Raw genomic sequence first — 13,943 nt, 5'->3', positions numbered from 1 at the left:
TAGTTTCCTCTGTGTTTAAGATGTAAATCCTTAGATTCGTTAAGTATCACCTTACTTCAATAATCACATTTAATTATTTTTGTCAAAGAGGTTTGATTTATTACTTGTCTAATTTAATCACTGTGTGCCTATCAAAGAAGGATGGATTTGAGTTCCTGATGAAATAAAGTCTTTAGAACTGACATGTAGCGATACTACTTTGTGATGATTATATTACTAGATGCCAATAATGTGTGCCTATTGAAGATTGATAAAGTCCATTCTTAATAATCTACAGAATCTTTCCAATCTATACACCTTCCCATTGAATAATGAACATAATCAGTATCAACAATTAAAAGATGGCTGCCTGCAGGAATGGATAATTTGAAACTCTGCAAAATTGGCCATTTCACAAACAAAAACACCATTGTTTAAAAGACACTCGCCTGAACAGGGACTTGAACCCTGGACCCTCAGATTAAAAGTCTGATGCTCTACTGACTGAGTTATCCAGGCTCTGAGAGCTGACTTTGCCATATTGGAAACAGCTCGAAATATATAAAACATGACAATTTGCTGTGCAATTACAAAAAATTTGGAAAAATATATGTGTTACTGCAATCATGAACTGAAAGACTTGGCTTGTAGGGTATCTTGATGAAATATATTTTAGTTTCCTCTGTGTTTAAGATGTAAATCCTTAGATTCGTTAAGTATCACCTTACTTCAATAATCACATTCAATTATTTTTGTCAAAGAGGTTTGATTTATTACTTGTCTAATTTAATCACTGTGTGCCTATCAAAGAAGGATGGATTTGAGTTCCTGATGAAATAAAGGCTTTAGAACTGACATGTAGCGATACTACTTTGTGATGATTATATTACTAGATGCCAATAATGTGTGCCTTTTGAAGAGTGATGAAGTCCATTCTTAATATTCTACAGAATCTTTCCAATCTATTCACCTTCCCATTGAATAATGAACATAATCAGCATCAACAATTAAAAGATGGCTGCCTGCAGGAATGGATAATTTTAAACTCTGCAAAATTAACCATTTCACAAACAAAAACACCATTGTTTAAAAGACACTTGCCTGAACAGGGACTTGAACCCTGGACCCTCAGATTAAAAGTCTGATGCTCTACCGACTGAGCTATCCAGGCTCTAAATGCTGAAGTTGCCATATTGGAAACTGCTCGAAATATATAAAACATGACAATTTGCTGTGCAATTACAAAAAATGTGGAAAAATATATGTGTTACTGCAATCATGAACTGAAAGACTTGGCTTGTAGGGTCTCTTGATGAAATATATTTTAGTTTCCTCTGTGTTTAAGATGTAAATCCTGAGATTCGTTAAGTATCACCTTACTTCAATAATCACATTCAATTATTTTTGTCAAAGAGGTTTGATTTATTACTTGTCTAATTTAATCACTGTGTGCCTATCAAAGAAGGATGGATTTGAGTTCCTGATGAAATAAAGTCTTTAGAACTGACATGTAGCGATACTACTTTGTGATGATTATATTACTAGATGCCAATAATGTGTGCCTATTGAAGAGTGATAAAGTCCATTCTTAATATTCTACAGAATCTTTCCAATCTATTCACCTTCCCATTGAATAATGAACATAATCAGCATCAACAATTAAAAGATGGCTGCCTGCAGGAATGGATGATTTTAAACTCTGCAAAATTGTCCATTTCACAAACAAAAACACCATTGTTTAAAAGACACTCGCCTGAACAGAGACTTGAACCCTGGATCCTTAGATTAAAAGTCTGATGCTCTACCAACTGAGCTATCCAGGCTCTGAGCACTGAAGTTGCCATATTGGAAACTGCTCGAAATATATAAAACATGACAATTTGCTGTGCAATTACAAAAAATGTGGAAAAATATATGTGTTACTGCAATCATGAACTGAAAGACTTGGCTTGTAGGGTCTCTTGATGAAATATATTTTAGTTTCCTCTGTGTTTAAGATGTAAATCCTTAGATTCGTTAAGTATCACCTTACTTCAATAATCACATTCAATTATTTTTGTCAAAGAGGTTTGATTTATTACTTGTCTAATTTAATCACTGTGTGCCTATCAAAGAAGGATGGATTTGAGTTCCTGATGAAATAAAGGCTTTAGAACTGACATGTAGCGATACTACTTTGTGATGATTATATTACTAGATGCCAATAATGTGTGCCTATTGAAGAGTGATAAAGTCCATTCTTAATATTCTACAGAATCTTTCCAATCTATTCACCTTCCCATTGAATAATGAACATAATCAGCATCAACAATTAAAAGATGGCTGCCTGCAGGAATGGATAATTTTAAACTCTGCAAAATTAACCATTTCACAAACAAAAACACCATTGTTTAAAAGACACTTGCCTGAACAGGGACTTGAACCCTGGACCCTCAGATTAAAAGTCTGATGCTCTACCGACTGAGCTATCCAGGCTCTGAATGCTGAAGTTGCCATATTGGAAACAGTTTGAAATATATAAAACATGACAATTTGCTGTGCAATTACAAAAAATGTGGAAAAATATATGTGTTACTGCAATCATGAACTGAAAGATTGGCTTGTAGGGTCTCTTGATGAAATATATTTTAGTTTACTCTGTGTTTAAGATGTAAATCCTTAGATTCGTTAAGTATCACCTTACTTCAATAATCACATTTAATTATTTTTGTCAAAGAGGTTTGATTTATTACTTGTCTAATTTAATCACTGTGTGCCTATCAAAGAAGGATGGATTTGAGTTCCTGATGAAATAAAGTCTTTAGAACTGACATGTAGCGATACTACTTTGTGATGATTATATTACTAGATGCCAATAATGTGTGCCTATTGAAGATTGATAAAGTCCATTCTTAATATTCTACAGAATCTTTCCAATCTATACACCTTCCCATTGAATAATGAACATAATCAGCATCAACAATTAAAAGATGGCTGCCTGCAGGAATGGATAATTTGAAACTCTGCAAAATTGGCCATTTCACAAACAAAAACACCATTGTTTAAAAGACACTCGCCTGAACAGGGACTTGAACCCTGGACCCTCAGATTAAAAGTCTGATGCTCTACCGACTGAGTTATCCAGGCTCTGAGAGCTGACTTTGCCATATTGGAAACTGCTCGAAATATATAAAACATGACAATTTGCTGTGCAATTACAAAAAATTTGGAAAAATATATGTGTTACTGCAATCATGAACTGAAAGACTTGGCTTGTAGGGTATCTTGATGAAATATATTTTAGTTTCCTCTGTGTTTAAGATGTAAATCCTTAGATTCGTTAAGTATCACCTTACTTCAATAATCACATTCAATTATTTTTGTCAAAGAGGTTTGATTTATTACTTGTCTAATTTAATCACTGTGTGCCTATCAAAGAAGGATGGATTTGAGTTCCTGATGAAACAAAGTCTTTAGAACTGACATGTAGTGATACTACTTTGTGATGACTATATTACTAGATGCCAATAATGTGTGCCTATTGAAGAGTGATAAAGTCCATTCTTAATATTCTAAAGAATCTCTCCAATCTATACACCTTCCCATTGAATAATGAACATAATCAGCATCAACAAATAAAAGATGGCTGCCTGCAGGAATGGATGATTTTAAACTCTGCAAAATTTGTCCATTTCACAAACAAAAACACCATTGTTTAAAAGACACTCGCCTGAACAGGGACTTGAACCCTGGACCCTCAGATTAAAAGTCTGATGTTCTACCGACTGAGCTATCCAGGCTCTGAGCACTGAAGTTGCCATATTGGAAACTGCTCGAAATATATAAAACATGACAATTTGCTGTGCAATTTCAAAAAATGTGGAAAAATATGTGTTACTGCAATCATGAACTGAAAGACTTGGCTTGTAGGGTCTCTTGATGAAATATATTTTAGTTTCCTCTATGTTTAAGATGTAAATCCTTAGATTTGTTAAGTATCACCTTACTTCAATAATCACATTCAATTATTTTTGTCAAAGAGGTTTGATTTATTACTTGTCTAATTTAATCACTGTGTGCCTATCAAAGAAGGATGGAATTGAGTTCCTGATTAAATAAAGTCTTTAGAACTAAAATGTAGCGATACTACTTTGTGATGATTATATTACTAGATGCCAATAATGTGTGCCTATTGAAGAGTGATAAAGTCCATTCTTACTATTCTACAGAATCTTTCCAATCTATTCACCTTCCCATTGAATAATGAACATAATCAGCATCAACAATTAAAAGATGGCTGCCTGCAGGAATGGATAATTTTAAACTCTGCAAAATTGTCAATTTCACAAACAAAAACACCATTCTTTAAAAGACACTCGTCTGAACAGGGACTTGAACCCTGGACCCTCAGATTAAAAGTCTGATGCTCTACCGACTGAGCTATCCAGGCTCTGAGCACTGAAGTTGCCATATTGGAAACTGATCGAAATATATAAAACATGACAATTTGCTGTGCAATTACAAAAAATGTGGAAAAATATATGTGTTACTGCAATCATGAACTGAAAGACTTGGCTTGTAGGGTATCTTGATGAAATATATTTTAGTTTCCTCTGTGTTTAAGATGTAAATCCTTAGATTCGTTAAGTATCACCTTACTTCAATAATCACATTTAATTATTTTTGTCAAAGAGGTTTGATTTATTACTTGTCTAATTTAATCACTGTGTGCCTATCAAAGAAGGATGGATTTGAGTTCCTGATGAAATAAAGTCTTTAGAACTGACATGTAGCGATACTACTTTGTGATGATTATATTACTAGATGCCAATAATGTGTGCCTATTGAAGATTGATAAAGTCCATTCTTAATATTCTACAGAATCTTTCCAATCTATACACCTTCCCATTGAATAATGAACATAATCAGCATCAACAATTAAAAGATGGCTGCCTGCAGGAATGGATAATTTGAAACGCTGCAAAATTGGCCATTTCACAAACAAAAACACCATTGTTTAAAAAACACTCGCCTGAACAGGGACTTGAACCCTGGACCCTCAGATTAAAAGTCTGATGCTCTACTGACTGAGTTATCCAGGCTCTGAGAGCTGACTTTGCCATATTGGAAACTGCTCGAAATATATAAAACATGACAATTTGCTGTGCAATTACAAAAAATTTGGAAAAATATATGTGTTACTGCAATCATGAACTGAAAGACTTGGCTTGTAGGGTATCTTGATGAAATATATTTTAGTTTCCTCTGTGTTTAAGATGTAAATCCTTAGATTCGTTAAGTATCACCTTACTTCAATAATCACATTCAATTATTTTTGTCAAAGAGGTTTTATTTATTACTTGTCTAATTTAATCACTGTGTGCCTATCAAAGAAGGATGGATTTGAGTTCCTGATGAAACAAAGTCTTTAGAACTGACATGTAGTGATACTACTTTGTGATGACTATATTACTAGATGCCAATAATGTGTGCCTATTGAAGAGTGATAAAGTCCATTCTTACTATTCTACAGAATCTTTCCAATCTATTCACCTTCCCATTGAATAATGAACATAATCAGCATCAACAATTAAAAGATGGCTGCCTGCAGGAATGGATAATTTTAAACTCTGCAAAATTGTCCATTTCACAAATAAAAACACAATTCTTTAAAAGACACTCGCCTGAACAGGGACTTGAACCCTGGACCCTCAGATTAAAAGTCTGATACTCTACCGACTGAGCTATCCAGGCTCTGAGCACTGAAGTTGCCATATTGGAAACTGCTCGAAATATATAAAACATGACAATTTGCTGTGCAATTACAAAAAATGTGGAAAAATATATGTGTTACTGCAATCATGAACTGAAAGACTTGGCTTGTAGGGTATCTTGATGAAATATATTTTAGTTTCCTCTGTGTTTAAGATGTAAATCCTTAGATTCGTTAAGTATCACCTTACTTCAATAATCACATTTAATTATTTTTGTCAAAGAGGTTTGATTTATTACTTGTCTAATTTAATCACTGTGTGCCTATCAAAGAAGGATGGATTTGAGTTCCTGATGAAATAAAGTCTTTAGAACTGACATGTAGCGATACTACTTTGTGATGATTATATTACTAGATGCCAATAATGTGTGCCTATTGAAGATTGATAAAGTCCATTCTTAATATTCTACAGAATCTTTCCAATCTATACACCTTCCCATTGAATAATGAACATAATCAGCATCAACAATTAAAAGATGACTGCCTGCAGGAATGGATAATTTTAAACTCTGCAAAATTAGCCATTTCACAAACAAAATCACCATTGTTTAAAAGACACTCGCCTGAACAGGGGACTTGAACCCTGGACCCTCAGATTAAAAGTCTGATGCTCTACCGACTGAGTTATCCAGGCTCTGAGAGCTGACTTTGCCATATTGGAAACTGCTCGAAATATATAAAACATGACAATTTGCTGTGCAATTACAAAAAATGTGGAAAAATATATGTGTTACTGCAATCATGAACTGAAAGACTTGGCTTGTAGGGTCTCTTGATGAAATATATTTTAGTTTCCTCTGTGTTTAAGATGTAAATCCTTAGATTCGTTAAGTATCACCTTACTTCAATAATCACATTCAATTATTTTTGTCAAGGAGGTTTGATTTATTACTAGTCTAATTTAATCACTGTGTGCCTATCAAAGAAGGATGGATTTGAGTTCCTGATGAAACAAAGTCTTTAGAACTGACATATAGTGATACTACTTTGTGATGACTATATTACTAGATGCCAATAATGTGTGCCTATTGAAGAGTGATAAAGTCCATTCTTAATATTCTAAAGAATCTCTCCAATCTATACACCTTCCCATTGAATAATGAACATAATCAGCATCAACAATTAAAACATGGCTGTCTGCAGGAATGGATGATTTTAAACTCTGCAAAATTGTCCATTTAACAAACAAAAACACCATTGTTTAAAATACACTCGCCTGAACAGGGACTTGAACCCTGGACCCTCAGATTAAAAGTCTGATGCTCTACCGACTGAGCTATCCAGGCTCTGAGCACTGAAGTTGCCATATTGGAAACTGCTCGAAATATATAAAACATGACAATTTGCTGTGCAATTACAAAAAATGTGGAAAAATATATGTGTTACTGCAATCATGAACTGAAAGACTTGGCTTGTAGGGTCTCTTGATGAAATATATTTTAGTTTCCTCTGTGTTTAAGATGTAAATCCTTAGATTCGTTAAGTATCACCTTACTTCAATAATCACATTCAATTATTTTTGTCAAAGAGGTTTGATTTATTACTTGTCTAATTTAATCACTGTGTGCCTATCAAAGAAGGATGGATTTGAGTTCCTGATGAAATAAAGTCTTTAGAACTGACATGTAGCGATACTACTTTGTGATGATTATATTACTAGATGCCAATAATGTGTGCCTATTGAAGAGTGATAAAGTCCATTCTTAATATTCTAAAGAATCTTTCCAATCTATACCCCTTCCCATTGAATAATGAACATAATCAGCATCAACAATTAAAAGATGGCTGCCTGCAGGAATGGATGATTTTAAACTCTGCAAAATGTGTCCATTTCACAAACAAAAACACCATTGTTTAAAAGACACTCGCCTGAACAGGGACTTGAACCCTGGACCCTCAGATTAAAAGTCTGATGCTCTACCGACTGAGCTATCCAGGCTCTGAGCACTGAAGTTGCCATATTGGAAACTGCTCGAAATATTTAAAACATGACAATTTGCTGTGCAATTACAAAAAATGTGGAAAAATATATGTGTTACTGCAATCATGAACTGAAAGACTTGGCTTGTAGGGTATCTTGATGAAATATATTTTAGTTTCCTCTGTGTTTAAGATGTAAATCCTTAGATTCGTTAAGTATCACCTTACTTCAATAATCACATTCAATTATTTTTGTCAAAGAGGTTTGATTTATTACTTGTCTAATTTAATCACTGTGTGCCTATCAAAGAAGGATGGAATTGAGTTCCTGATGAAATAAAGTCTTTAGAACTGACATGTAGCGATACTACTTTGTGATGATTATATTACTAGATGCCAATAATGTGTGCCTATTGAAGAGTGATAAAGTCCATTCTTAATATTCTACAGAATCTTTACAATCTATTCACCTTCCCATTGAATAATGAACATAATCAGCATCAACAATTAAAAGATGGCTGCCTGCAGGAATGGATAATTTTAAACTCTGCAAAATTAACCATTTCGCAAACAAAAACACCATTGTTTAAAAGACACTCGCCTGAACAGGGACTTGAACCCTGGACCCTCAGATTAAAAGTCTGATGCTCTACCGACTGAGCTATCCAGGCTCTGAATGCTGAAGTTGCCATATTGGAAACAGCTCGAAATATATAAAACATGACAATTTGCTGTGCAATTACAAAAAATGTGGAAAAATATATGTGTTACTGCAATCATGAACTGAAAGACTTGGCTTGTAGGGTCTCTTGATGAAATATATTTTAGTTTCCTCTGTGTTTAAGATGTAAATCCTTAGATTCGTTGAGTATCACCTTACTTCAATAATCACATTTAATTATTTTTGTCAAAGAGGTTTGATTTATTACTTGTCTAATTTAATCACTGTGTGCCTATCAAAGAAGGATGGATTTGAGTTCCTGATGAAACAAAGTCTTTAGAACTGACATGTAGTGATACTACTTTGTGATGACTATATTACTAGATGCCAATAATGTGTGCCTATTGAAGAGTGATAAAGTCCATTCTTAATATTCTAAAGAATCTCTCCAATCTATACACCTTCCCATTGAATAATGAACATAATCAGCATCAACAATTAAAAGATGGCTGCCTGCAGGAATGGATGATTTTAAACTCTGCAAAATTTGTCCATTTCACAAACAAAAACACCATTGTTTAAAAGACACTCACCTGAACAGGGACTTGAACCCTGGACCCTCAGATTAAAAGTCTGATGCTCTACCGACTGAGCTATCCAGGCTCTGAGCACTGAAGTTGCCATATTGGAAACTGCTCGAAATATTTAAAACATGACAATTTGCTGTGCAATTACAAAAAATGTGGAAAAATATATGTGTTACTGCAATCATGAACTGAAAGACTTGGCTTGTAGGGTATCTTGATGAAATATATTTTAGTTTCCTCTGTGTTTAAGATGTAAATCCTTAGATTCGTTAAGTATCACCTTACTTCAATAATCACATTCAATTATTTTTGTCAAAGAGGTTTGATTTATTACTTGTCTAATTTAATCACTGTGTGCCTATCAAAGAAGGATGGAATTGAGTTCCTGATGAAATAAAGTCTTTAGAACTGACATGTAGCGATACTACTTTGTGATGATTATATTACTAGATGCCAATAATGTGTGCCTATTGAAGAGTGATAAAGTCCATTCTTAATATTCTACAGAATCTTTACAATCTATTCACCTTCCCATTGAATAATGAACATAATCAGCATCAACAATTAAAAGATGGCTGCCTGCAGGAATGGATAATTTTAAACTCTGCAAAATTAACCATTTCGCAAACAAAAACACCATTGTTTAAAAGACACTCGCCTGAACAGGGACTTGAACCCTGGACCCTCAGATTAAAAGTCTGATGCTCTACCGACTGAGCTATCCAGGCTCTGAATGCTGAAGTTGCCATATTGGAAACAGCTCGAAATATATAAAACATGACAATTTGCTGTGCAATTACAAAAAATGTGGAAAAATATATGTGTTACTGCAATCATGAACTGAAAGACTTGGCTTGTAGGGTCTCTTGATGAAACATATTTTAGTTTCCTCTGTGTTTAAGATGTAAATCCTTAGATTCGTTAAGTATCACCTTACTTCAATAATCACATTTAATTATTTTTGTCAAAGAGGTTTGATTTATTACTTGTCTAATTTAATCACTGTGTGCCTATCAAAGAAGGATGGATTTGAGTTCCTGATGAAACAAAGTCTTTAGAACTGACATGTAGTGATACTACTTTGTGATGACTATATTACTAGATGCCAATAATGTGTGCCTATTGAAGAGTGATAAAGTCCATTCTTAATATTCTAAAGAATCTCTCCAATCTATACACCTTCCCATTGAATAATGAACATAATCAGCATCAACAATTAAAAGATGGCTGCCTGCAGGAATGGATGATTTTAAACTCTGCAAAATTGTCCATTTCACAAACAAAAACACCATTGTTTAAAAGACACTCGCCTGGACAGAGACTTGAACCCTGGACCCTTAGATTAAAAGTCTGATGCTCTACCAACTGAGATATCCAGGCACTGAGCACTGAAGTTGCCATATTGGAAACTGCTCGAAATATATAAAACATGACAATTTGCTGTGCAATTACAAAAAATGTGGAAAAATATATGTGTTACTGCAATCATGAACTGAAAGACTTGGCTTGTAGGGTCTCTTGATGAAATATATTTTAGTTTCCTCTGTGTTTAAGATGTAAATCCTTAGATTCGTTAAGTATCACCTTACTTCAATAATTACATTCAATTATTTTTGTCAAAGAGGTTTGATTTATTACTTGTCTAATTTAATCACTGTGTGCCTATCAAAGAAGGATGGATTTGAGTTCCTGATGAAATAAAGGCTTTAGAACTGACATGTAGCGATACTACTTTGTGATGATTATATTACTAGATGCCAATAATGTGTGCCTATTGAAGAGTGATAAAGTCCATTCTTACTATTCTACAGAATCTTTCCAATCTATTCACCTTCCCATTGAATAATGAACATAATCAGCATCAACAATTAAAAGATGGCTGCCTGCAGGAATGGATAATTTTAAACTCTGCAAAATTAACCATTTCACAAACAAAAACACCATTGTTTAAAAGACACTCACCTGAACAGGGACTTGAACCCTGGACCCTCAGATTAAAAGTCTGATGCTCTACCGACTGAGTTATCAAGGCTCTGAGACCTGACTTTGCCATATTGGAAACTGCTCGAAATATATAAAACATGACAATTTGCTGTGCAATTACAAAAAATTTGGAAAAATATATGTGTTACTGCAATCATGAACTGAAAGACTTGGCTTGTAGGGTATCTTGATGAAATATATTTTAGTTTCCTCTGTGTTTAAGATGTAAATCCTTAGATTCGTTAAGTATCACCTTACTTCAATAATCACATTCAATTATTTTTGTCAAAGAGGTTTGATTTATTACTTGTCTAATTTAATCACTGTGTGCCTATCAAAGAAGGATGGATTTGAGTTCCTGATGAAACAAAGTCTTTAGAACTGACATGTAGTGATACTACTTTGTGATGACTATATTACTAGATGCCAATAATGTGTGCCTATTGAAGAGTGATAAAGTCCATTCTTAATATTCTAAAGAATCTCTCCAATCTATACACCTTCCCATTGAATAATGAACATAATCAGCATCAACAATTAAAAGATGGCTGCCTGCAGGAATGGATGATTTTAAACTCTGCAAAATTTGTCCATTTCACAAACAAAAACACCATTGTTTAAAAGACACTCGCCTGAACAGGGACTTGAACCCTGGACCCTCAGATTAAAAGTCTGATGTTCTACCGACTGAGCTATCCAGGCTCTGAGCACTGAAGTTGCCATATTGGAAACTGCTCGAAATATATAAAACATGACAATTTGCTGTGCAATTACAAAAAATGTGGAAAAATATATGTGTTACTGCAATCATGAACTGAAAGACTTGGCTTGTAGGGTCTCTTGATGAAATATATTTTAGTTTCCTCTATGTTTAAGATGTAAATCCTTAGATTTGTTAAGTATCACCTTACTTCAATAATCACATTCAATTATTTTTGTCAAAGAGGTTTGATTTATTACTTGTCTAATTTAATCACTGTGTGCCTATCAAAGAAGGATGGAATTGAGTTCCTGATGAAATAAAGTCTTTAGAACTAAAATGTAGCGATACTACTTTGTGATGATTATATTACTAGATGCCAATAATGTGTGCCTATTGAAGAGTGATAAAGTCCATTCTTACTATTCTACAGAATCTTTCCAATCTATTCACCTTCCCATTGAATAATGAACATAATCAGCATCAACAATTAAAAGATGGCTGCCTGCAGGAATGGATAATTTTAAACTCTGCAAAATTGTCCATTTCACAAACAAAAACACCATTCTTTAAAAGACACTCGCCTGAACAGGGACTTGAACCCTGGACCCTCAGATTAAAAGTCTGATACTCTACCGACTGAGCTATCCAGGCTCTGAGCACTGAAATGGCCATATTGGAAACTGCTCGAAATATATAAAACATGACAATTTGCTGTGCAATTACAAAAAATGTGGAAAAATATATGTGTTACTGCAATCATGAACTGAAAGACTTGGCTTGTAGGGTATCTTGATGAAATATATTTTAGTTTCCTCTGTGTTTAAGATGTAAATCCTTAGATTCGTTAAGTATCACCTTACTTCAATAATCACATTTAATTATTTTTGTCAAAGAGGTTTGATTTATTACTTGTCTAATTTAATCACTGTGTGCCTATCAAAGAAGGATGGATTTGAGTTCCTGATGAAATAAAGTCTTTAGAACTGACATGTAGCGATACTACTTTGTGATGATTATATTACTAGATGCCAATAATGTGTGCCTATTGAAGAGTGATAAAATCCATTCTTAATATTCTACAGAATCTTTCCAATCTATACACCTTCCCATTGAATAATGAACATAATCAGCATCAACAATTAAAAGATGACTGCCTGCAGGAATGGATAATTTTAAACTCTGCAAAATTAGCCATTTCACAAACAAAATCACCATTGTTTAAAAGACACTCGCCTGAACAGGGACTTGAACCCTGGACCCTCAGATTAAAAGTCTGATGCTCTACCGACTGAGTTATCCAGGCTCTGCGAGCTGACTTTGCCATATTGGAAACTGCTCGAAATATATAAAACATGACAATTTGCTGTGCAATTACAAAAAATGTGGAAAAATATATGTGTTACTGCAATCATGAACTGAAAGACTTGGCTTGTAGGGTCTCTTGATGAAATATATTTTAGTTTCCTCTGTGTTTAAGATGTAAATCCTTAGATTCGTTAAGTATCACCTTACTTCAATAATCACATTCAATTATTTTTGTCAAAGAGGTTTGATTTATTACTAGTCTAATTTAATCACTGTGTGCCTATCAAAGAAGGATGGATTTGAGTTCCTGATGAAACAAAGTCTTTAGAACTGACATATAGTGATACTACTTTGTGATGACTATATTACTAGATGCCAATAATGTGTGCCTATTGAAGAGTGATAAAGTCCATTCTTAATATTCTAAAGAATCTCTCCAATCTATACACCTTCCCATTGAATAATGAACATAATCAGCATCAACAATTAAAAGATGGCTGTCTGCAGGAATGGATGATTTTAAACTCTGCAAAATTGTCCATTTAACAAACAAAAACACCATTGTTTAAAAGACACTCGCCTGAACAGGGACTTGAACCCTGAACCCTTAGATTAAAAGTCTGATGCTCTACCGACTGAGCTATCCAGGCTCTGAGCTCTGAAGTTGCCATATTGGAAACTGCTCGAAATATATAAAACATGACAATTTGCTGTGCAATTACAAAAAATGTGGAAAAATATATGTGTTACTGCAATCATGAACTGAAAGACTTGGCTTGTAGGGTCTCTTGATGAAATATATTTTAGTTTCCTCTGTGTTTAAGATGTAAATCCTTAGATTCGTTAAGTATCACCTTACTTCAATAATCACATTCAATTATTTTTGTCAAAGAGGTTTGATTTATTACTTGTCTAATTTAATCACTGTGTGCCTATCAAAGAAGGATGGATTTGAGTTCCTGATGAAATAAAGTCTTTAGAACTGACATGTAGCGATACTACTTTGTGATGATTATATTACTAGATGCCAATAATGTGTGCCTATTGAAGAGT

The 13,943-nt window shown here is 33.9% G+C and overlaps 17 non-coding genes across 17 annotated transcripts; all 17 read right to left on the bottom strand.

The window, feature by feature from the left end:
- Positions 1 to 1,077: 1,077 nt before the first annotated feature.
- TRNAK-UUU (transfer RNA lysine (anticodon UUU)) lies at positions 1,078 to 1,150 on the bottom strand. Its single transcript has one exon. It is a non-coding gene; the product is annotated as a tRNA-Lys (tRNA).
- Positions 1,151 to 1,729: 579 nt separating this feature from the next.
- Positions 1,730 to 1,802, bottom strand: TRNAK-UUU (transfer RNA lysine (anticodon UUU)). The gene has a single exon. It is a non-coding gene; the product is annotated as a tRNA-Lys (tRNA).
- Positions 1,803 to 2,381: 579 nt separating this feature from the next.
- TRNAK-UUU (transfer RNA lysine (anticodon UUU)) lies at positions 2,382 to 2,454 on the bottom strand. Its single transcript has one exon. It is a non-coding gene; the product is annotated as a tRNA-Lys (tRNA).
- Positions 2,455 to 3,032: 578 nt separating this feature from the next.
- Positions 3,033 to 3,105, bottom strand: TRNAK-UUU (transfer RNA lysine (anticodon UUU)). The gene has a single exon. It is a non-coding gene; the product is annotated as a tRNA-Lys (tRNA).
- A 580-nt stretch (positions 3,106 to 3,685) lies between these two features.
- On the bottom strand, positions 3,686 to 3,758 carry TRNAK-UUU (transfer RNA lysine (anticodon UUU)). Its single transcript has one exon. It is a non-coding gene; the product is annotated as a tRNA-Lys (tRNA).
- Positions 3,759 to 4,335: 577 nt separating this feature from the next.
- Positions 4,336 to 4,408, bottom strand: TRNAK-UUU (transfer RNA lysine (anticodon UUU)). Its single transcript has one exon. It is a non-coding gene; the product is annotated as a tRNA-Lys (tRNA).
- Positions 4,409 to 5,639: 1,231 nt separating this feature from the next.
- TRNAK-UUU (transfer RNA lysine (anticodon UUU)) lies at positions 5,640 to 5,712 on the bottom strand. The gene has a single exon. It is a non-coding gene; the product is annotated as a tRNA-Lys (tRNA).
- A 579-nt stretch (positions 5,713 to 6,291) lies between these two features.
- TRNAK-UUU (transfer RNA lysine (anticodon UUU)) lies at positions 6,292 to 6,365 on the bottom strand. Its single transcript has one exon. It is a non-coding gene; the product is annotated as a tRNA-Lys (tRNA).
- A 579-nt stretch (positions 6,366 to 6,944) lies between these two features.
- TRNAK-UUU (transfer RNA lysine (anticodon UUU)) lies at positions 6,945 to 7,017 on the bottom strand. The gene has a single exon. It is a non-coding gene; the product is annotated as a tRNA-Lys (tRNA).
- Positions 7,018 to 7,597: 580 nt separating this feature from the next.
- On the bottom strand, positions 7,598 to 7,670 carry TRNAK-UUU (transfer RNA lysine (anticodon UUU)). Its single transcript has one exon. It is a non-coding gene; the product is annotated as a tRNA-Lys (tRNA).
- A 579-nt stretch (positions 7,671 to 8,249) lies between these two features.
- Positions 8,250 to 8,322, bottom strand: TRNAK-UUU (transfer RNA lysine (anticodon UUU)). Its single transcript has one exon. It is a non-coding gene; the product is annotated as a tRNA-Lys (tRNA).
- A 580-nt stretch (positions 8,323 to 8,902) lies between these two features.
- TRNAK-UUU (transfer RNA lysine (anticodon UUU)) lies at positions 8,903 to 8,975 on the bottom strand. The gene has a single exon. It is a non-coding gene; the product is annotated as a tRNA-Lys (tRNA).
- Positions 8,976 to 9,554: 579 nt separating this feature from the next.
- Positions 9,555 to 9,627, bottom strand: TRNAK-UUU (transfer RNA lysine (anticodon UUU)). The gene has a single exon. It is a non-coding gene; the product is annotated as a tRNA-Lys (tRNA).
- A 1,884-nt stretch (positions 9,628 to 11,511) lies between these two features.
- Positions 11,512 to 11,584, bottom strand: TRNAK-UUU (transfer RNA lysine (anticodon UUU)). Its single transcript has one exon. It is a non-coding gene; the product is annotated as a tRNA-Lys (tRNA).
- A 579-nt stretch (positions 11,585 to 12,163) lies between these two features.
- TRNAK-UUU (transfer RNA lysine (anticodon UUU)) lies at positions 12,164 to 12,236 on the bottom strand. The gene has a single exon. It is a non-coding gene; the product is annotated as a tRNA-Lys (tRNA).
- Positions 12,237 to 12,815: 579 nt separating this feature from the next.
- TRNAK-UUU (transfer RNA lysine (anticodon UUU)) lies at positions 12,816 to 12,888 on the bottom strand. The gene has a single exon. It is a non-coding gene; the product is annotated as a tRNA-Lys (tRNA).
- A 579-nt stretch (positions 12,889 to 13,467) lies between these two features.
- TRNAK-UUU (transfer RNA lysine (anticodon UUU)) lies at positions 13,468 to 13,540 on the bottom strand. The gene has a single exon. It is a non-coding gene; the product is annotated as a tRNA-Lys (tRNA).
- Positions 13,541 to 13,943: the final 403 nt, after the last annotated feature.

Source organism: Pseudophryne corroboree, chromosome 1 (genome assembly GCF_028390025.1).
Source record: "Pseudophryne corroboree isolate aPseCor3 chromosome 1, aPseCor3.hap2, whole genome shotgun sequence".
NCBI lineage: Eukaryota > Metazoa > Chordata > Amphibia > Anura > Myobatrachidae > Pseudophryne > Pseudophryne corroboree.
The sequence above is the reverse complement of the archived record's forward strand: the minus strand, read 5'-3'. Positions and strand labels throughout refer to the sequence as shown.